This window comes from Triturus cristatus, chromosome 10 (genome assembly GCF_964204655.1).
Source record: "Triturus cristatus chromosome 10, aTriCri1.1, whole genome shotgun sequence".
NCBI classification, from domain to species: domain Eukaryota; kingdom Metazoa; phylum Chordata; class Amphibia; order Caudata; family Salamandridae; genus Triturus; species Triturus cristatus.
This window is the reverse complement of record NC_140593.1, coordinates 126,485,670-126,510,099: the sequence shown is the minus strand read 5'-3', so window position 1 is coordinate 126,510,099 and position 24,430 is coordinate 126,485,670. Positions and strand designations below refer to the sequence as shown.

Here is a 24,430-nt window from a genome sequence, read left to right as displayed (position 1 = left end):
ATATATATATATATATATATATATATATATGCATTAGGAAGGTGATATATGGAGATTAAAGTTGCATTTAATAAAACTCCGGCTTTCGAGTGTTGTTCTACTTTAAATTAATTTAACTGGTTTTTTTTTTGTAATTCAATAGTGAAGCAATTGTAGATAGTTATAAAACAGGATTTAATTATCTATGCAGTTACTTAAATACATGTTAAAACATAGAATAATGTAATTATAAGTAAAATGTACATTTTTAAAGCAGAACTAACAGATATCTATATTTTTAAAAACATAATTATTATACATGTTTATACAAAGCAATACACATAAGTAGGCACATATCTATAGTACAAATATATGCTTATATACAGAGGGATATGCTGTATATTTATGTTTCAGTATGGTAGTTATGTGGGGTAGAGCCAACTCTTGATAAGTTAGTTATCCGTGGATGTTATGTTCATGGGGGTAAAGAGTTCCATAGTTTGGCTGCTTGAACAGAGAAGGATGGGCCACCCATGTTTTTTTTTCTTATACGGTGGGATTTTAGGCGAGGTGCTACTCTAGAGTGAAGGTTCCTTCGTTGAATGTATTTGGTGATTTTATTCCTGATGATCGGTCCTGTTCCATGTATCACTTTGTGGGTGATACAAAGCAGCTTGAATGTGGATCTTCTGGCAACCGGTAACCAATATAGGGCTTTCAAGGCAGGGGAGATGTGGGCTTGTGGCTTTATATGTAAGAGTAGTCTGGCAGCTGAGTTCTGAATCTGTTGTAATCTTTTCATAGCTGTTAAAGGTGATCTGTGGTAGAAGCGATTGGCGTAATCAAGTCTGGACAGAACAAGAGAGACGGTAGCCTGGACCTTGTATGGAAAACCCAGATGGGGGAAGATGCGTTGCAGAGGTTTCATAGTAACAAAGCTTGAGGTGCAACTGTGATAACGCATGTGTAGCTCAACAGACCTTTTTAGTTCTTGCAGTGACTGCTTATAGGGACATCCCTCTCCAGTCACAAACCAATATCTCTCAACTACTACTTCCTTATTGGACGTCATCTTTGTTCTTCTCTGTGCAATCACTGTATCGCACACCAGAAATAATTCTGTCTCTGAACGGTTAGGTCTGGCGGCTCCGACTTCCTTACACTTTTTGAAAAGCATCAGCCAGAACCAGCTAGTGAGCTCTCAAAAATGTAGTGTAGCTCGCGGCCATCTTGAAATCAGCACAAAGAGGGAAGGGTAAATACATCTGGTGGTTCAGTGGGCTAGTGTTTTCCCTCTTTGAAAGGTTGGTCATTGGGACAACTGTTATGCCACTCTTGAATTACCAACTGTTCACAATTACGCAACCACAAGAAAGGTGCTGAGCTGGAAATCCAAGGAATACCGCACTTCTTGATTCTGGTTTCTGTCATTACCATTTGGGTTCCAACGCTATCGAAATAGGCTTACTAAAGACAAGAGATCACATCCATGAAAGGTTTCAGAAACCCTGTTCGTACGGAGTTGTTTACAGTCCTCACTACCTGGTATGTATCCAACGCCCGTAATAATGTACAAAAGAACGTGACAAACTCTGCAGGAAAAATGCTGGGATGTTCCAAAAGCATGTTTAAAGAAAACAGTAGCACAATATTTGGTGTCTAATTAGAGAGCAGTTTCCAAGCACCCAAAGTGTATCTCTTTGTCTAGTGCTCTGAGACGTGATTTCTTAATTATCATTATGGTTTGATGACGGCCAGAGTTTTCTTTGAAATGAATGAATTGGCCTAAGCGTCAAGTGGTTTAATGAAGGGGAAAATCAATGACGTCCTAGTAATGACCAATTGGGGGTGTGGGGGGGGAGAGAGTGCTAATTAATGCTATTTGAAGACTTTGGTGGCTGCAACAGGGAGGGAAGGGAGCAGGCAGACAGCAAATTAAAGGAGAGCAGAACGTTTAAGAATTTAAACGTATTGCTAAATGTAATGTTATGTTACTTTTAACAAGGATGCTCCCTAAAGTGGGAGTAAGCCAGCAAATAGAAGACATAGAGAAGGGTTACAATGGGAGCGGAATAAATAAGGCGACCTGGATTCGGTTCTCCATGACCTGGTAAGATGGCTTTATAAGGACTTGCTGTGTGGCTGGCAGGAGGAAGGAACATTGTTATTTTCTCTTCGGCCAAAATGTCTCCGATTGCATAAGAGAAACTTAAGAAAGAATAACACTAAGTACATGCAACACGATGAAACTCAGTTATGTACTGGTGGGAAGTCAGTACCCATAGATGTCGGAATCCTCCCAGAGCTGTTCCTCCAAAAATAAAAAGAGGATTACTTACCTGTCCTGAAAGTTCACAGACTGTCAGCTTCCGGAATTATGACCAACCAGGAACTACCTTCCATTTCTCTAGTGAAGCAGCCGTTCTTACAGCAGAAGCTTCCACTGCATCAGCCAGTGAGGTGCCATCGGAATCGAAGTTACAAAGCACCTATAGGCAGCCAATGCTTTCCCTTTTTTGGGGATGCTAAAAATATTTTCAAAGGCCTTGCCTTGACACAGGGCATTTACACCGTCCTCTCTCAGACATGAACAGTGCCTTCATTAGCATGCTCATAATAGCATAAAGAAAAGGGGGACCCATAGTCTTTTTTCATCCTCCAACGAGGACCCTGGACACCTCACACCTGCAGTAATCAACAAGGTCTTTAAAGTCTGTCTACAGGGGCAGAGCCATGTATTCATCTCTCCACCTTGGCATGTTAACTCTCCTCCACCATCTGCTAACCAGGTGTGCAGGCAGACCTAGCTTTTTTGCGCACTACATTTTCTTGCCGACTAAGGTGGTCACTTAGAATAGAGCAGAACTCTTACGCCCCATTTAGAGGCGGGGTAACTGCCGATAGTCTGCTGGCGAAGCCTCAGCCGACTGATGGCTGTCAGGTATTGGGAGTAGCCAATATGCAACTGGGAAAGCCCAGGTAATTGGGGCATATTTTCCCTACCTATGTTTGTCCATCAAGACCTAGCTGACCCAAGCATGGAAAATAATCAATGGCCGTAACATGAAGACAGCACTCCCTGCACGCCAGGGTCACTGACTTTGTTTCTTGGAAAAAAACACCTGCTTTGGAGGTTTGTCTCTTAGAAGCCAAGTGGCCCAGCGTAACATGGCAAAGCGCTTTGCATTCATTTTCGACTAAAGTGCTGCCACCGTATTGGTAGAAGCACTTTCATTTTAAGTGCTACATTGCTGAAATATACAACTCTTGATAGAGCAGCAGTCTGCCACAGGCTTTGCCTAGACAGGACCTCTGTCATCCTGGCAGCCTAGATGTACCTCCAGCCAGGGTTTAAATAGCCACTTCTGTGGTACTTTTCCTGGACAGCGTAGGGGCAACTGCTCATCATTTATACTTCCAGCCCTTACTACCTGGGAAGTTACTGTGGATCGTAAAGGGCAATCCTATGTTGGGGTTGTAGTTGAAAAGGAATCACATTTATTTTCTCCAACAGAATTGATAGTGTCTCCTGTTTAAATCCCTGAAGTGCAGGTGTATTACATATCCAATAGTCAGGCTGTCAGCGTCAAAATCATTAAAAATGTAGTGCAAAAAAAAAAAACCAGGCACTGGCAAAGCCAATAGATTGGGTGTTGGCCGACAGCCTTTTGGCTTTGTCAATTTTTGTAATGGTTTTCGTAAAACTTTATTGCTGAATGAGGTGCCTGGTCATCACAAATACATACTTTACAAAATATTAAAAGCAAACATATTTTTGGGTCACAAACAGCACACATTGCCACAGTAGTCCGTAGCAGTGTAGGGAACTACTTTGTGGGTGGATGTGCACCTTATGAAAGATCAGAATACCATAACTCCCAGTAAAGTTATTCAGTGGCTGAAGTGGACTGTCCCACTGCCCAATCATGTATGTCAGTGGTTCTTAACCTGTGGTCCGCTAATCCTACTCAGGTGGGTTGCGACTGCTTACAATATTAAATAATATTAACAGGTTAATGAAGTTTATAAGAATGAAGAAGCAAAATATAAAACTGAACATTTTAAAACTTTCTGTAAACGTGAAGGAATTTGAAATTGGAGGCTAAAAATTAAGTTAGCATTCTCAGATTGATTCGTGAGAGCAGTGGAAGTGCATCAGAAGGAATATAGTGGTCGATCACGATTGCGGAAGGCCCGTCACCGCCAGCCATGCGGTCGCTGTACTTCCGCAATCGTTCCGAGATTCCCCCGCCACATTACGATGGCGGAGGGAACCGTGGTCGAACCGTGGCGGATGCAAAGACCGTCCGCCACGGGTCCGCCAAAAGCAATCTAACAGATTGCCTGGCGGACGGATCAGGTAGCCCTGAAGGATGCTGGCCATTACAGGCCTTTCCATGAAAGGCTGGTAGGGATTGGTGACGGGGGCCCGTTGCAGCCCCCCCTTGTGTTGGGGGGAGGTGAGGGTGCACTTGGGGGGTACCCATGGTACCCCCATACATTTCACAGCACTACGTGGCAGGCACCGCATGGTCCCTCTCACGTGGTGCTGTGAAATGCACAACATGCTGTTTTAGAACTTCGGCAGGTGCTGCTGTCAGCAGCACCCGCCGCAATGTTAAAAATCAAGATCCGACAACCATGGTGGCGGTTGCATCCTGATCGAGTGTGCAGGACAGCCGCTTGCAAGGCGGACGGTCCCGGTTTACACCAGGATGACGGACGGACTCCAGTCCGTCCCCAAATCCTAATGACCCCAATAGTACGGACGATGAGTGGGCTCAACTGAATTCAGAATAGTTCCATCCTACCTAATAAAATAAAAAAATGTATGTTTTGTATGTATATATATATATATATATATATATATATCTTTATATGTGAATTTTAAAAAAAGTATTTCATAGTTTATTTGTTTCTCTACTCTTTGTGTACTGTTTTGCGGTTCAAATCATTGAAAATGCTTAGGCCGGGATCCTCGGCTTCCAGTAATGACTCAGTGGGGTTCTCCAGATTCTAATAATGGTTCAGTATGGGTCCCTGTGTTCCAATAATGATTAAGTGGGGGCCAACACAAGTCAAAAGGTTGCAAACCACTGCTGTATGTTATAAGCAGGGGAACTGGAACTATGCAATTGTGCGGCTGCATTTTTCTCATAATTATAGATTTGCCACATTTGCCACGCAATTCATTACCTGCAGCATAATCTGCAGATTTTATTTAAATATTTGTAGCTCAAACTGTTCAAAATGTACTAAAAACGTAGCGGCACGTGTTGCCGCGCAGTGGAAGGCCTATGCAAAAGTTAACTGGTCACCTTTCTGTTGCTAATTGATATATCTGGAAGGTAAACTAGTACTAATGAGATGAAACCTCTACCCAGACAGTGTTAACAAGTGTAAAAATGACAAAATAATGAAGTAATACCATCACAAAATGTGGCGCATTGGGCATAATTTGCCTTTTCTTGCCGCCTAATTTACTCAACCCTGCTGCATAATTTGTCTCTCCCCTGCCGCATAATACCAGTGGTCCTTGTTATAGTGGACAAAAGAGAAGTCTCAAGGACACAACAACAAAGTAATGGGTAAAGTGGGCTAATTGAAACCCCAGAAGTATAATATACATATAATTTTTTTAAAAATCAGAAAGATTGCGGTTAATACAAGACCTAAAAAATCAATCCAAAGTGGAAAAAGGCTTTCCTTTTTTCTCTAGAATGCTTCCTAGGATCTTCCTTCTTTGAAGTTAGATAGGCTCTCCTTTTCCTGAACGCTAGAACAGCCAACGAGTTAGGCCGTTTCCCTGGAATTTCCTGCAGAGAAGAGAGCTGATTTAAAGAAAAGATCAATTTCCAGACTACATCCACAACCCATTGTGTCCTACTTCATTCCCTTTTCCCACTCATGCAAACTACTTGTTTGCAGTGAAGATGAGGGAAGTTTAAAGAAAGTTGAATAGTATGAGTCATTATCTAGGGAGGATACGCCCTACTGTTGTCATTCCCCCTGGGGGTGGTCCCCTACTGCATGGTGTCATAATAGGCTCCATCTTTCTTCCATGTCCCTTCTTGTAATTGCTCTAGAGCGTATCCCCTTCCATCAGCTCGCAGACATGGAATATGGTGTCCTCCCTCCATGAAGACACCTCTGCTACCTAGTGCGTCAAAACGCGACCAGGAGGAAAAACAGTGTTCTGTGTGCAATAGGTCTGAGATCCTGCACACAACAGGTAGGTGAGCAGAAGGAAGAGAAAATAGTTCCAGTAAATAGTACCTTATGACTAGTAGTTATGCCCTCAGAATGGCGGCCCCCTAACCCTCATCATGGAGTCACCCTACCAAATGTGGAGGCCCACAGTAATCCCTGGTAGTTCACACTGTAGGTGACTCCCAGAATGCACAGGCATTGGTTACCTCTGAGGCATTCAGGGTTTAAGTCTCTTGTTCACATTAGTCCTCATGATTTTTCCATAACTAACATGCTAACACTTCCTTATGTGATATTTAACACTTCTGTCTACATTCTTTACCCATTTTCCGTTGTTAGTTATTTTCTCCAAAATGATGTGCTTTATGAACGACAGTAGAAAAGGATGAAATATTTCTTATTATTTTCTTCTGGCTTGTTGGGGTTTAATTATGTACAGTACGTGGTGTTTTTATTAAATGTAACCATCCAAAAACGTTTGTTAAAACTTTTCTTTTTGATTCTGCCATCAATCCTTGTTTATGGTGCATGAACTGGTATCGTCAAATGTGACACATAACTTAGCTTGTGATGCCTCTGTGTCCAGTATGGAGGCTTCAACCAGGACAGAATTTTACTATTCATATTCAAAGAAGTAACTCACTTTGCATAGCAACGACTCTTTATTTTCCTCAGGATTTTATATAGCGTGAACTTGACCCGAAGGTATTCGGTATCAGAGCGATTTACATGAGCACCAGTAACGTTACACGAGGACACATTCATTTTTGTTAGGTATGGGGAGATTAAGTGATTTGCCCAGAATCACAGGAAGTGAAGAGTCATTGCCGAGACTCAAACCCAGTTCCATAGATTTGAGATCGACCGCCCTAGCCCGTTAGGCCACATCCTCTACACAAACTCATTCCCTCCTCCCATTTGGCCAGTCTGTACTTACTGGGCAGGCCTCGAAAAATCTACTCACCCACTCCCTATGGCGAGTCAGACTTTATCAGGTCAACTATTTATAGGACCTACTTGTCACTTCGGGTGAGTGAACTTAAACTGCAAAGGAACAGGTGATCAGTTCATTCAGAAAATGAATGCGAAAGAAAGGCACCTTTAAATTTTGTTTTTAACTAGACACATTTCCTGTTTGTACAAGGACAGAGGTCAAATGTCAGTTTGTCTTACTAATTGCTGCTTATCTTAGCCTGGAAAATTGTGTTTTCTTTTCTTTCTCTTATTACAGTTAGAGGTTTTTGTCACGGGATCTATCTGACAACCATTGTGAAACAAAAAGCTGTAAAATGTCTGTTTCCACCCCCCCAAAAACACAACATTTAAACAGCTTCTAAAGGCATAGTACAAAATATATCAGGAATTACGAAAGCACATTTTTTGTAATTCAGAAATGTGATGCAAACAGAGATTTAAATAGGAGCAAAACAAATCAGAACACTTTACTTGGTGACATGCAAATGAAAAATATTTGCAGACAATCGATTTCTAAACATTGTAACGTATATAGTTTTATCAGTGGAAATTTTTTGTCAGTGGGAAATTTTAGTCTATTAAATCAAACTAAGGTGTATTTTGTACAGTAGCCATGCCAAACTCGTGTATTTGAAGGTGCTCTCTTATGCGATAAATAAGAAAATGGCGGCTCAGTAAATTTAAATATTTGCCCAGGATATCATCATTTGAAACCAGTTTATGGGTCAAAGGTATAATAATTTGGTTGAGAAGATTATTTAAGTCACTAGACCTGCAGGTCTATTAAGATTTTTATGATTTTTCGAGGTCAGCTGGAGTAAATTTGTATATTAAAAACTTAGTGACTATGATGGCATATAAAGGTTTGTAGACAAAGACTGTATTAGGAATGCAAAGTGAAATGCCAAATTGCCAATACTCAACGTATGAATAATTTCCTTAAAAGTCTTTCATGGGTGCGCATAAGTTCCGATTTATATGTAAAACCCCAGCACTTCCTGAGATACCTCATCATGTATGGTTTTTGGAGCGTTTTTCTTACTGAAATCTAACTTCTTGTCAATGGACGCTGCTGGAAAGAACTTGGGTGGGTGGAAAGTTGTTATTTATGCAAGACCGGTCCTTGTTGAATTCTCCCATCTGGAGTAAGCCAAATGTAAAATCTTTGCTTTCTATTATGAATCCATGGAGTCATTCTGGCACTTTATGAAGAGTTCTGCAGAACAGTGCTGCGAGTGCCTGGTGTGAAGCCTCTGCCAGGACTTTAAAAGCTGTTTCTGTTGCTCAGAGCTGCACTGGCTGTATGTATAGTAAGGAACTTCGTAACCATATTACCAAAGCCATGATGTCAAGTCCATGCCACAGGGCAACAATCCAAAAAAAAGCTTGGCCCTGTTTTGTATTCAGATGTTACAAGTTAGACAGACATTTCTCCTCAGGGTGGGCGCTGCTGATCAGAATGGCAATTTGGGATGAAATAGACGATTATGTCCATAGATTTCAGGCTTGCATAATGTTAGGGAAGAGCTTTTGACTACATTATACAACAGCTACTGGGACCTAAAATGATGGTGAACCTGTCAAAATATTATTGTGACCTACAAGGGGCCTGGACCCTGGAGTGAGGTAGACTGCTATTTAATCACTGTACATTTATAGCTATTGCATGAATCAATAAAATAAATAACCTCAGCCCCCACTAGGCTCTGCGTCTTTATCATCCAAGCAGCACCCTGCCTGCCTCATTGCCTAGAATGAGATAACAGAAACAGCGTGGGAGCAGCATAAAGAGGAGCTCTCGTTAATTCCGGGACTCTACAAAGATATCTTCTACCAAGCTGTAAGCACCATAGGTTGGGTGAATTACAGACACCCAGAAAGGCTTTATACCCACCTAGTGCGTACTGTACGGACGATGGAGGGCCACTTAATAACCAGCACCAGTGGGCTCTGGTTGTTGAACTGTGAGTCCAAAGGGTCAGCATCAAGTGGAAGAACCCTTGACCTTGCAGGATATTCTTGCTCCCTTTGGGTGGACAGCTCTTGTTTTGTTATCTGGATGTATATAGCGCATTACCACCCTGAGGCGTCTAAGCGCTGAATAGGTACTACTATACAAATAATTATGCTTTCTCCAAAATTAAAATGTTACTGATTTACTACACGTCTTTCATATACACACCCCTTAGCTATAAATAATTTCCCCAGCAGGTTACCACTCACTTACGTTCCCTTTTCGCACTCACTTGGCTGTATTCTAAAATACATAAGCGTAAGTAAACCATAGTAGTTATTTGGATCTGGATCTCATGTTAAAATTCATATATTATCTAAAAAGGACTACCAACCCTACGTGACGCTGATGTAGTTCAGACATCACTATTAACAATTAAGAAAAGAGCAGTGTAAACCTACCATTTTCACAACCATGAAAAACTGGCCTCTCTGCAGCACGGAGAAAGACTAAGAGTACAGTTTTGAAAATGCATGCAAGCTATTCAAGGGAATGATTCATGTTGGGTATGCAGCAAGTCTAAAGCAAATGGGACTCGTGGGTATGTGCACACATGCAGAAATGTTGAACGTTTGGGGGAAATTACAGACCCCATTTCCTCGGTTTGTGGAAAATAGATTACTGTGTATGTTTTTTTCTACCGAAATCTTATTGTGTATGCTTATTCTCACTTTCTCTCAACTTACACAGACATTTTTGTCACTGTTTTTGCCGATTTGAAAGTAAAGCTGATCACGCACACTAAGTTTATCATCTGATCTCTGTTTATTTGCAGTTCGCACTTCCGACCGAGTGCCGTGTGGGATTCATCCTACAGCAGGTAGGATTACTGTGTATGCACTTTTACCGGTAACGTTTGTGTTCCAGCAGAATGTTATCTTAATGGGTTCTTCTGTGCAAGGTGTGAGGTTTGCTCTGCCACTGCAGTTCACATATTTGGTTTTTAACACAAAACAAGCAAAATATGTACATTCCTGAACATCCGTTTCCTGCGGCTTGGGGAAGGGTTTGCAAATTTCTTTTGATTATATGCATGTATTATATTCTAGTAAATAACTTAGAAAAATAATGCTGTCACATTTTACTAATAGTGAGCATTAGATATCTGGAGTACAGTGAGAAGACATTGTAGATTTTCCACAGCCAGCTGAAAAGAAAATCTGGATTTTATTAAGGACACGGAGGCTAAGATTATGCAATCTCCTTTTATGGCCAGCTCACACAGCAGCAACAATTAGTAAGAATTTAGAACTTTCAAAACATTCTGAACATCTATATAGTCTAGCAACAGGCAGCCATCTTCCTTCTTTTATTCTGCGCTGCGAATGGTATAAACTTTAATCCAGACAAATTCCTGATGAATAACTCCAGGAGATGGTTCCATGACCAAATTTCGTCACTCTGAAAGAAAGTAAATAATACGTTAATCTACCCGGGCGGGTATTAGTGGTGGGATAATCTTAGCCTCCGTGTCCTTAATAAAATCCAGATTTTCTTTTCAGCAGGCTGTGGAAAATCTACATTTTATGGCTTGACATGGAGGCCAATATTATGTAAGTTCAAAGTGCATTCAATACATTATCAATTACATTAGACATTGGTTTAAAGTAGCAGCTTTTAAACATGCTTTCCTTAGACCAGTCGGCCGCTCTTAAAATGCCCTGTAAACTCCCTGGTGAAAGCTTTTGAGGCTGAAGCACCTCTAAGTGAATGAACTCCAAAAACAGAAATGTCCACACCCCCTTCAGTCATGACATCTTTCACTCATCTAGCTAAGGTAGGGGGGGAAACGGCTTTGTGAGGTCTTTTGTGAGACATAAGAAGATGCGTGACATCGTTCCTCAAGTTAAGGGTTCCCCTTTCATATTCTTTCAAACATTGCGCCACGCACAGTCTAGTGTTTACAGAGAAGTAAGGGTAGAAAATGGTTGAGGAAAGAGTTTTAGTTCTTCTTTTAATATAGAAGCAAACTCCTTCAGGTTGATAAGCTTTACTGGTGACATCTAAAGCTCTAACATCAGAAGTACGTCTAAATGAAACGAGACAAAGGAGGGCTGTGAGTTTATAAGAGAGTTTTTTAAGTGACAAAAAGTGATTATCACCCCAGTTGTCTAAAACCTGAGGGATCAGTTTAACATCCCAAAGCGAGGTATACTTAGGAATCGGTGGTTTAAGGACCCTAATGCTTCTCATAATCCTCCTTGTCAAAGCATTCTGACCCACAGGTAGTCCGGTCTATCAAGGACTGACCAGCAGAAATGGCTGATCTATAGATGTTTACTGTCCTATAGGATAAACCAGATTCAAATAATTCTGTTGGGTAATTTATTACATAGACTACATCAGTTGAAATAGGATTGATATCCCGTTGAATACACCAGCAAATCCATTTATTCCATGCCAGTCTATATGCTTTTCTCCTGCCGGAAGCCCATGACTCAGATATGAGTCTGAAAGCATCTGGCGAAAGGCCAGGGATTTCCCACTGTCTCCGGAAATCTTCCATGCCATCAGTGTGAGGGAGCCTTCTTCTATCAGAGGATGTATTTCCCCTTGAGGGCCCAGAACTAAGGTCTGGAAGTGGGGAATTAGTAGAGGGAAGTCTATTGACATTTCTAGAATTACAGGGAACCATGCTTGAGATCTCCTAAGAGGAGTTACCACTACTACTGTTTCCCTGAGTCTGCGTGTATGTAGGAGGAACCTGGGTAGCATGACAAATGGCAGGAAGGCATATGGCCTTAGACCTCTCCAGTCTTGTAGGAAAGCGTCCACCCCAGCTGCTTGAGGGTCTGGTTTCCAGCTGAAAAACTGTGTCAGTTGAGTATTCAGCCTGTCTGCAAAAAGATCCATGTTGAGAGGGCCCCATATGTGATCGATACGTAGGAATATCTCCCTGTTCAATCTCCAATTGCTGGAGTCTTTGAAGTTTCTGGAGAACCAGTTGGCTACTCCATTGCTCAGTCCAGGAATGTGTTGTGCTACAACTGAAATTCCTCTGCTTAACCAGTAACCCCAAAAGTCCTTCGCTAGTTCCGCTAAGTCTTTGGAGTGTGGACCTCCATCTTGCTCACATATTGGACTGGTGAAATGTTGTCAATGAGAAGCATTACACAACATTTCATCTTCTCTTGAGTGAAACTCCTGACTGCGAAGGAGCCTGCTAGGAGTTCCAAGCAGTTGATATGCATGTTCCTCTCTTGGTCTGACCAACGTCCCCCTGTCGAAGAGTTTCCGCATCTCGCTCCCCAACCCTCTAGGCTTGCATCTGAATCTATCACCAATTTGGGTTCCTCTCCGAAGATTGCTCTCCCGTTCCAAGCTTGTGCGTTCTTGAGCCACCATTCCAATTCCTCCCTCGAGTCCTGATCTAAGGACCGAATTTGAGAGTATGATTGATTTGTGTGAAGGCACCTCTTTTTTAGTCTTTGTAGGGCTTGATAATAGAGTGGTCCGGGGAATATGGCTTGGATGGTAGAGGATAGGAGACCCAGAATTTTCGCTAAGTCTTTCAGTGTAATAGTGTTTGCTAATAAGACTTTCTTTATTTCGTTAGTTTGTCTCTGGGTAGGCGAAGATCTGTGCGGAGGGTGTCTACAATGAGTGTCTTGTGCTGGAGTTAGGCATGATATTTTTAGCTTTATTACAAATCCTAACTTTTCTAATATCTCTATCGCCCACTGAGTATGCAGGGATACAATGTCTTTGGACTGACCCATTATTAAGATGTCGTCTAGGTATATAATTAACCTTACGCCCTTTGCCCTGAGCCATGCTACTACCGGTCTGAGTACCTTTGTGAAGCAGCAGGGCACTGAAGATAGACCGAAGGGGCGACTGGAGAATTCCCACATTTTGTTTTGCCATGTAAAGCGGAGGTATTTTTGGTGAGGAGGCCAGATTGGAATAGTAAGGTAGGAGTCTTTGAGATCTAGTCTTGTTAACCAATCCCCTTTTCTTAGGATGACCCTTAAGAGATATATGCCCTCCATTTTGAAGTGGCAGTAAATCACCCATTCCTTCAAATCTTTTAAGTTTATTACAGGCCTCAACTCTTTGTTCTTTTTCTCCACCAAAAATATGTTGCTGACAAAACCAACCTTGGGATGAGTTGCCTCCCTGATGGCGCCTTTGGCCAGTAGGTCTTCTACCTTCTTTGTTACCAGTTTCGAATGTTCTTGAGAGTAGAGGATTTCCCTTGGGGTTTTGTCCTGGAAGGGATTGTCTGTGAACTCTATTCGGTATCCCTTGACCATTTGTAGTACCAAAGCGTCTTGTGTCACTAGGTTCCAGTTTCCAGAGAACTGGGCTAGTCTGCCTCCCACCTTTATAGGGGAAAGTAAAGGGTCTTTGAAATGACGTACCTGATGAGAATCATCTCTGTCTTCTATCACCTTTGTTGTTTCGGAAGCGACCTCCTCTTTGTCTTTGGGGATAGAAGTTGGAAAAGCCATAGGTTTGGAAGGACCTATTACCTCGTGCCATGTAGGGTCTGGAGGAAGGTGTACCATGGCCGGGGAACCGACCCCTTGATCGCCCGGCCCTTCCAAAAACTCTATCATGGAAAACTTTTCTAATTTCTTTTTGTGATTTCTGTATGGAACTGAAAATTCCAACATACTTTGCCATCTCCTTAATGAAATTATCACCAAAAGGTTGGCCTTGTGAAGAAGCTCCCCCTTCTTTATTTGCAAGCTCTATGAGCTTGGAATCCAATTTTAAAAGGATGCTTTTTCTTCTTTCATTTGATAGGGCTGTGTTGGCGTTCCCAAGAAGGCAAACAGCACTCTGTGTCCATTCTCTCGGTTCTTTGGGGTCGACTTTACTATCGCTTAGGTAGGCTGACTCAGCCATCTCAAAAATCTTAGTAAGTGGGCCAATGATGTCGAGGAGTCTGTCCTGACAGGACTTTAGGCCTCTATCTAGGCCTCTTCTACCCTTGTTAATGAAAGATACCACCTTTGGGTCGAGTTCGGGAGTCTTAGTTATCATATCTGGGAGGGATGGGCGAGGGCATTCGGACCGTAGACGAGATCTAACCTCTTTAGGTATCTCTATCCTCAACCAAAAGGTAATGTATTTGGCCACATGTTGCGAGGGTGTCCATTCGGGTGAAAGGGGATGTTTTATCATCGGGGGGGTCGAACATATTATCCCCAAATGGGTCGAGAATTCTTAGACCCAGAGTCCAAAGATGCCTCATCAGAAGCCCCTTTTCTCTGGGGGGGGGGGGAATATCATCGTAATCAGAGTTGAATTCTGAAGAACAGGACAGATCAAACTCTGGCTCATAAGTTTGATCCTCATCTGATTCACTGTCTATAGGGACAACCGGGCCGTCATGCCCACCCGCAGTGTCGAACACACTGAGTCTATCACCGGCGTCATCTGGTACATTCTCAATGACCCCTTTTGATTTTTTAGATTTTTTATGAGGGTGGTCACCCGATGGCCTTTTCTTCTGAGACTTGTCTTGCCAAGTAGACCAACCAGGTTCATTATTAGGTTGGTTAGAAAGGTTTTCTATTTTTTTATTGATGGTGTCATCTAGCGACCCCATCAATTTGCCTAAAGCCCTATTTACAAGATCTTCTAATCTATTCTCAACTAATGAGTCTAGCTGTTGTTCAGACATTTTTTTTTTTTTTAATAATTAAATTAATTAAAATGAGTAAGTACAGGTTAGTTATATAAGGGAATCAGGGTAAGTATGGGTAGGTAGGTACAAATTAAGTAACTAGGGGGAGTATAAGGGGTTAAAACTCCTATTAAAGTAATTTTGTTGAAATATTGGTCAGTAGGGGGCAGCTACATTAAGGAGATCCTCTCTTTGGTGTTGAAATTGTCGTTTGCGGTTAAAATCAAGGGTTTGAAGGTGTGCCTAATGTTTTATGAAGGGTCTTTCCTCTAATATACTAAAACGAGGCTTGCTTCCTAGTTGCCGTGGAGTTGAACACATCAGGAAGAGGGTTCCAGTGCGGTTGCATTGAAGATAGCGGCCACACCGGGGGCGAGACGAAAATCGTGCCCCAGGGGGTAGCGAGGTGAGGAGGCTTTGTTTTATTTAATGTATTAAAAAATACATTGGTTATTAGGTTGCGTATGCGCCGGCAGCACCCGAGCCGGTCGCGTCGGTGGCGTTGAAGCGGGGATAGTGCGCGCGGGGCCCAGATAGTAAGATCGAGGCCTCGGCGCGTCTTTCAAAGACGAGAGACTGAGTGAGCCTCCGGTGCGACTTTGCGATATGAGCCAGTTACAAGTGAAACTGGTGTCTCTGAGCGAGACGGGGAGAAAAAACTTGGGACGGAAAGGTGAAAAGAGGGGCAGTTCAAGGATTGAGAAGGGGAAATGGATGCAAATAACGTGCAAATACTTAAAAGTGATTAAATCACCATCTCACAGGCATACAGATAGCAAGGAAATAGCACAAATACTCAATAAGACATGTAGTATACATGTAATAAATCTTAGTAAGTATTACTAATAATAATTTAGAGGAGAGAAAATAAGGATTACTTACCTGGTGAGCAGCAGCAATAAAAGAAGGAAGATGGCTGCCTGTTGCTAGACTATATAGATGTTCAGAATGTTTTGAAAGTTCTAAATTCTTACTAATTGTTGCTGCTGTGTGAGCTGGCAATAAAAGGAGATTGCATAATATTGGCCTCCGTGTCATGCCATAAAATTAAATCTGCAGTGGATTTCCTGAATGAAGTTTGGGTGTAGGGGGAGAAGATGGAACTTTTCGTGTATGAGTGGCGATCCTAAACGGTACCAGCCAATGGCCTTTCAAAATTCTTTACAATTGAGCGAGCACAGATAGTCCTGCTGTGATGGGACGACCATCCAGACTAGTGGAGCCACAACTATTAAACCATAGAGAACAAGACGTGTTGCTGCATGGAGCAAGACAAAGTGCCATTACACAATAGATGATAACAAAGTGCAACTGTTTCCAGGCTATATGGTGGTAGGCCTTAAGTAAATGATGCAGTTTCTTGTCAAATTGAAAGTTCTTGATAAGGACATTACGCATTTTCTTAACGGATCCAAGAGAAGCATGAGACTAGGCTGAAAGGGTGAACAGCAATGAATGGTATCACAAGAGGCAGACTGACAGCAAATGCGGAGAATTAGACATCCAGATCAGAAGAAGATAGGGCCCACTAGATCAGATGCACAAGCAGAGGGATGCAGTGTTGACAGCTGTATGTGAACAAGGTTGGGGACCGAGCTCTGCAACTGTGTCCGACTACTCCAGCAACAACAACGATGCAGAGAACGGAGACTCTGGCATGGCCCAGACGCCCATATACAAGCAGATATCTCGCCTTTAACCGCGCCTTTTGTCGTGAACAATAAGGACAGTCGATTAGGTGAAGATTGTTTAGAGCAGAGTGGTGAAGCCAAAACAATCACTAGCATAGGGATGCTGTAGTTATTTTGTATCCGGGGTAGGTGGAGTCCGGCAGAGGGGTTTTCAATTAGTAATGTGAAGTCCTTGTCGCTTCCTCCTTTCAGAAGCTACGCGCCCGACCGATCTAAAATCTGGGAGCTTGAAGACTCCTATTATAGTTATTACTGTTTTACTGGGCCTTGGGTAATTCTTGTCTGACCTGGGGATGGAAGTGTTATCCAGGTTACCTATTAAATAGACCTTATCTGCGCCAACACTGGATGTTCTCTGAACAGGACACAACATGGCTAGTATCACAGAATAAACATTGCTACTTTGGAATGTACCCATTATGGGCAATCTGCAGCAGGAGACATTTTAGGAAACCAGAGCTTGGGAAATGGCTATAAAATGGAGGGGGCAAACTTATGGCTCTTATTTGGGTCAGACAGAGTTTCTTGTTCATCCTGTTGCGACAAATTGTTGATGCCCTTGGTAGGTACATAGTGTTAGAGGCACGCCTAGATGGTAACCCTAATATTTAAGATAATTGTGACTAGTTACGCCCCAACACACCTTAACACGACTTTTTAGAAAACCTAGCAGCACTATTATCATATATCCACATGGTCTTGATATTAAATGGTGATCTGAACTATGTGGAAGACAAAGTATTGGATAGATCTTGTTCTTTCCCAAGTAGGACCATCTCCCATAAGAATGTGGGACACTGACAGACCTAGTGCCACCTCACAGATATGGCACCCACATGTAATACAGTAGTCATACGTACACCCATATATGACCCTCACAACAGATTGGGTATGATCTTGTGTACCACTTACCTGGGCATGAAGATTAACCATGCGGAGTATTAAAAAAACACCATCTCTGCTAATAACCCACTGTTGCAAACGACACAAAATTGATAGACAGAATGCAGAACAAATCAAAACATTCACCCCCCAGTCAAGAGATCTGAGTTAAATCCATCATTCATTTGCTCACCATGCCACCCCAGGTTAGACCTGGCCATATGCAAATCAGTCTTGACCCTGTGCCTCATGGGAACAGTCCAGCCCGCTAAGCCAGTTCCTCCCTGGACCGGAAACAAGCATCCTAGGACCGGTTTCGGGGTTTCACCCCTCTTCAGCCAGGAAAGCTTGAATCCAGTGGCACAGTGAGCCCGGGACCCACGTCTGGGCATATCCGGCGCACTTAGGGCGAGGAAGCAAAAAAAAACACACAATTGATGGACGGAATGCAGAACACATCAAAACATTCACCCCAGTCAAGAGATCTGGAGTTTTGAGAGGCCCATTGCATCACAATTATGACTTGCTTACTCTACGGCAGGAGGTTAATTTTCAATGCTAGAATCAGGAAAGACGGCACCCTTGCTGCAAAGAAGGGGCAACACTTAGGAGCTCAAGTTTGGAGTCATGGTTGGGTATGGTGGGGATGGTCAGGTATGGTGGGAAAGGGGTGAAAGAGGCTTAGGAGACAGCCTGCTACTCATGGCTGCAGCTTCATTAATGCCGTAGTTGCAATTGCATTGAGGCACAGACAAGGGACAGGCTGGTTACACCACATTTATGGGGAGTAGTGTTTTTTGGTCAAATGGAATGGAAACATTGTGTGTTTCTGTTTTTATGTCAAAATATTACTAAGCGTAAACTTTGCTGAGGGTAGAAAGGGCGAGAAGCATAGTTTTAAAATGAAGGGTGCTTTGCAGCAGCCATCATCAAAGCCTTAAAAGGTGTTTTAATCACTCAATTTATTTTGTCAAGCTCAGCGTGGTAGAAGGAGGAGAGGTTCAAAACAAAAACTGTAAAGGTTCAGGTAGGTCATGTTATTGCACCTCGTGTAATTTGATGCAGGATGACACCAAAACAGACACTGCTCAACCGAAGAGGTAGCAAACCACACTAGCTACCTGAGAATGCAAATGTTTGAGAAGTGGGGGAAGTAGGGGCAGGCACATCACAGCTTCCTGTTTATAAGCCCATGATCCCATAATACTAGCTTATGACTCACTTACTAACCTGTCACACAATTTTTCTAAAAGGAACACTCAGTCCTAAAGAATAACCATTTTGTATGTGTGAAATCATCTTCCATATGCAAAAGGCTCGATTTACAAGTTCCAATTTACTTCGATAATTAAATATTCATTAATTTGCACTCGCAAAGGGACTTACTTATGCATAATATCAATAATATCCCCCAAATGTGTAATATTACGCATGTGTACAACCTCTCCCAGAGACAGGAAGTGATAGTCACAACTGTCACCACAACCAATTCCCATCCTAAAAATAGTCATATATGTACTCCTGTCAAGTTCATGGGAATGGAAAGCAAATACCCCCACAAATTGAGAAGAGTGTATAGAAAGGAGTTTCACAACATGAAAAAATGTTTCCACATAGAGGGAAAAAAACTGAAAAAATCTGCATTTGCACCCAAGCAAAGAAATGTTTGCATGTGCCCGTGTACAGTGCATTAAGAACTGTGAATGCACGTAATATGGAATTCACAAGATGTTGGAGTGCTCCTGGAAACTGACCACTGACCGGTTTCTAGTTGTTTGGATCCTTTGTGAATTTAAAAAAACAATCTTCCCCTTTGTGAGAGAGTAAACCATGGGGTGCATATTTATTTATTCATCTGAGAATCTGCCCCACTATGTCGTGCCATGGCAGTGGTCTTCAAACTTTTTAATGCTGCACCCCCAATGCAAAAAAATAAAAATACATTATCATGACTCCCCCCTCAAACGTTTTGAGAATTATTCTATTAAACCTCAATGTTTAAATAGGTCTAGACTTATTTAAAACATTGCAGGTAAGTTCTGTTACTGATTTAACAAGGCAATCAAATACGTGATTGCCAAACATACTATTCTGGTTGGGCAGGCCTTATTCATGACTAAAAGTATCCACAGTGTGATTATTAGAAATGGGGGTGAGGACTTTGAAGAATATTTGGAGTTGCTTCCCTTTTGATACCTTCTCCCAGCCAGATATAAATGACAAAAGATGTTAGTGATGGCCCATCACAGCGTAGCTTACTGCCGCTCATTTTTGTGCACAGAAAACAAAGCACTGTTATCAGCATAATGCTTCTTTAAGCTACAGCAAGGTGCCACCCTGGGATCACTTGAGGTCCCCCTAGGGGGGGCCGCCCCCAGTTTGAAACCCCCTGTGCTATGGAGCGAGTGGGCTGTCCGACTTAGCTTCCAGCGGGCCGGATACATACCAGATGTTTTAGGATATCTCCACAAGATATATTTGCATGCAATTAATAGAATTGAAATCATTCACACAGATGGTGGGAATCCTGAAAATCCGGCATGGATCCAATCCGAAAAAATACATTAATCACTTGTGGGACAGACCTTGTGTCAAGTTAGAAGAGTGCCCAAGTGGGTTTTGAGACGACCTAAAATGCATGTGTGTACTGAGCACTAATGACAAGGAGTGGTCAATTGCTAGCCTCATCTGCAGCAGTATGGATTTATTTCACATTTTATAAAGCACATTAAACCAGAGAGGTGTCAGCATGCTGTACATCAGAACGATGAGGTCGCATGGCAACAGAATATAAAGAACCCATCATGAAATCATCAGCAAATTAACATAAAACATTGTAAACGCTTCAACACCAGTCTCTGTAAAAATCGTGGTGAGACTGACTTCAGTGAGTAATATGCTAAAAGCTGGTTGTAAGCTATGAGGAGGAAAACAAGCATTTGCAATGCAATAGGTCTCGCATATACGCGAGTTTAAACTATTGGCATTGTAAATGACAATGAATTTTATTTAAGTTTTAAAAACCAAAAGCTCAAACTAGCGAAAATGCGAGACCTATTGCATTGCAAATGGTAGGCATCACAGACAACAGGAGGGAGGGCCAGGCACGGACAGCGGGCGGGCAGGGGTGGAGGGACGGGGAGGGAGGAGGCACGGACAACAGGAGGGGGGGCGGGGGTAAACCAGGCACGACAACGGAAGGGGGGGATAAAGAAGGCACCAAAGCACATCGTGCCTGCAATAAGAGAAATTGAATAAAGAAAACAGTCCTCACAATCTAAATAACACGTACCGTGTAACAACCGAAGTAAAGGGGCCAGTCGCCATGGGAGGTGACAAATTAAGAGGAGGCGGTACTAAGGAGGTACTAACCTGCCTATCTACGAATCAGAAGCCATCATTTAGGACAGACAGTGACACAAGCCAATGGCAAATATGGGTGGAGAGTGGGAGGAGCTTCTATTCGGTACTCCACCACAACAAGTCTCGCAGAGCAGCGCATGAATGCTGGCTCTAGGCTCGACCTAAAAAGAAGAGAGAGAGGGAAGAAGGCTGAGGAAAGGAGAAAAGCAATTATGAACGAATGGAAAAGACGGAAGGTTATAGGCTCTGCAATGATGAGGTCATGAGAGACATGAGGAAATGAAGGTGACCCAGTGAGTGAGAGACTAAGTAGCGGTTGCACAAGAAAACGGAGCCGAGTTACAAAGTGAAAGAGTCATATAATGGAAGAGCCTGGAATGGAAAGAACTCTAGGAACCGGAGAAGAAAGCATAGAGAAAGAGGTTAAGAAGTGGAGATGTGTGTCAGAGATTATTTATTTATTTATTTTAAGGGATTTATAGCGCGCACAGCTACTCAATAGAGTGTCTCGGCGCGAGCCAAAGCATCCGAGGGAACCAAAGCAGAGTGTGAGAGGGACAGGGTAGTTGAACAGGAAGGTTGTTAGCTTTTTCCTAAACTTAGAGGGATTCTTCAGATTGCGAAGATCCAGAGGAAGGGAATTCCAGTAAGTTGCTGCAAGATAGGACAGAGAACTGCCACCTTTACGTTTCAGGCGAAACCTGGGGACAGATGCTAGGAGCATATTCGAGGAGCGCAGGCACCTGCCAGGGGTGTAAAACTGAAAACGTTTCCTAAAATAGGCAGGGCCATACTCATATAGTGCAGTGTGAGCAATGGTAATACCCTTAAACTTTATCCTAGCTTTAACTGGCAGCCAGTGTAGATTACGCAAGTGATGCCTAACACTGGAGTACTTAGGAAGATCCAGTAGGAGACGAGCGGCGGATTTCTGAACCACCTGAAGTTTGTCCAGAAGGTAACATGGCAAACCGGCTTAAAGTGCATTCGCATAATCTATGGGAGAGGTGACCAAAGCACGGATAACAGTTTCTTTAGCAGAGAGAGGCAATAGTGGCAGAAATCTCAGTTTTGTCAATGTTACATTTTAACTGAGCCGACTCAAGCCAGCTGAATACCGCAGACAGGCAGGCCTTGACATGAGATGTGTCAGCCTCGTGTTTCTTCCAGGTAAACAAGAGTTGCGTATCATCTGCATAGGCAACTACTTTGGCACCCAGATCCTCAGCCAGCTGAATAAGAGTCATGTAAAGATTAAATAACAAGGGACTAAGAATAGACCCCTGAGGTACTTCTGTCAGCAAATCTTGAGATGATGACACAAAAGGGGGAGTCCAGACTTGTTGAGTTCTCTTTTCCAGGAAGGATTTCAACCACTCCCAAGCAGTGCCGATAATGCCAAGCTTATGTAGATGGGCAAGGAGAAGTGAATGGGGGACAGTATCAAAAGCGGCCGAGAGGTCCAGAAGGACCAACACGGCCCTGCCCCCAGCATCCAAGGTCTCACGGATAGCCTCTGCTACTTCCACGGGGGCCGACTCAGTACTGTAAGAGGCCCTAAAGCCCGATTGTGCAGGGTGGAGAAGGCCATGCTGTTCAATAAAAAATGTGAGCTGCTTGTTAACCATTTTTTCGCAGACTTTAGCAATTGCAGGGAAATAGGTCGATAGCTGGAAGGGAGATGGGGATCGAGAGTGGGTTTTTGTATGAGAGGAACAAACCGCCTGTTTCCAGTCAATAGGCACAAAAGCAAGAGAGTGAGGTATTAATCAGCTGGTTCACAAAGGGATTAACAACAACCGCAGCAGTGGCCATAAGTTTAGCAGGGCATGGATCATGCGGGGAGCCTGATTTAAGGCAAGATAAGGCAGCCAGGGAGTCTGGCAGAGGAACAGGTTCAAATGCAGAAAAGGTAACACAGGTAGTGGAGCCAGTCAAATAGTCGGGGGACAGCTGAGAGATCTGGCTGTTGAAGTTTTGAAAATGAGATTGCAGTGCCCTGACCTTATTAATAAAAAAGGTGGAAAGTTCTTCACACCATTCGAGAGAAGGGGTGTGGGCCACGTTCATTGCATTAGGAGAAGTGAAGCTTTTTACAATGCTAAACAACTCTTTAACATTATTACTAGACTGGGCAATACGGTCAGTGTAATAAGTCCGCTTGGCCAGTCTAATGGCCGCATAGTAAGCCTTTTGGGCCAATTTCAGTGTAGTCTTGGCCCCCAGAGTCATAATCTTGTCTCCATTTTCTTTCCAGCTTATTATTAGAGGAATTAAGTGAGCAAAAAAGGGTACTATAATAGAAAAGAGAGTTTAATTCTGAAGTGGAAAGTAGAAACGGCTCAGGTGGTTGTGTTTTTGTGGTGCTGGTGCTGTGGATTTAGTAGTAAATGTGTTGAATGTTTAGTTAACATGTGGTTAGCTTAAGCTAATGTGCAAGTAAAGTGAACTTGATATATTGTGGCGGATAGTTTATGAATACAAGGTGTTGCATATCTGAATATCCGTAATCTCCTTTTATAGTGGTAAAATGGTAAGAACCAAAAAAATGTTTTCAATTTTTAATTATAGACACTACTACGCGTGTAACAATATATTTTAATCACGTTGGAAGGGTAATATGGTGTGAAGGGTGCATTAATCTTTTTTAATTAGCATAGCAGTGAATCTGTGTTTTGAAGAATATGAACTCTAAGCTTTAATGCCACAGGTCCCCGGGGGGTACTTCCTGTTTATAAACTAGGTGAAAAGTGGAGCAGGCCTGTCACTCTAATGCAATTATGCTTCCTGCGAATGCTATCCTAGCCGTGTCTATGAAGGGCAGGTTGCATCAGGCCAGCCAATGCTTGCACGCTTGTTTGGTAATCACATTTAATTAGAATAAAAGGTTACACACCCAGCCTTTTTTCTCATAAATCTGTCAAGATCTTCAGAAGAGTACACAGCAGAAATAGAGGGTCACCGCACACTGGACATTAATACAATGGATGGTCTAGGGACTGCCTATACCATGAGGCCAAAGTTCTCGTTTGAAAATGTCACCATTGATTGTGTTCCGGCCTTGTAATAATTACCCACACAACTATTTTTCTGAGTGAACTTTGCTGTATCTCCACTGTCTCAAGATTGTCACACAGACTAGACATTAGAAGTCTATGAAACCTAAATTTGATTTCTACCAAGAAACTGGATGAAAATTGCCCACAAAGCCAGAATAGGCCTCCCGTCCACTTTCACTGATATCCTTTTTTACACAACAAATACAACATAATATACCATCCTGTCTCTCACACTCTTGCACATGAAGTGCTGCCGATGGGTGTGAACAAGTTTTTTTCCCTGCAACCACAGAATTATATGTAAAACTGTGCAAAATTATAACGTTTAAGAGTGTATCACTTTCTCACATTTGCTTGAATGTCATAACTTTTGCGATAAATTATTTTCTCAAAGGTAAACGTGTAGAGTAAAAAATATTCATACATTGGCCACTGTGTACATATAACTCTTCAAAAGGTAAACTTGCAGAGAACCCGTTCACAGACTTTTTCCACCGGAGCTTAGTTGATTTAACTCAAAATCCTCTCTCAATGCAATCAAAGTTTTGTCGGAATCAGCTGAAAATCTTTGTATAGACAAAAGTGAACGTAAACCAGGGAGTTCTGCAAACCTCATTAA

General features: G+C 42.5%; 1 long non-coding RNA gene across 1 annotated transcript in view; it reads left to right on the top strand.

Annotated features, from left to right (window-relative positions):
- Positions 1-24,430, top strand: part of LOC146789010 (uncharacterized) — a 156,129-nt gene that overhangs the window by 86,872 nt on the left and 44,827 nt on the right. Inside the window, exon 2 of the long non-coding RNA XR_014969738.1 lies at positions 9,954-9,998. This is a non-coding gene — a long non-coding RNA (uncharacterized LOC146789010). The remainder of the gene's footprint in view (positions 1-9,953; positions 9,999-24,430) is intronic.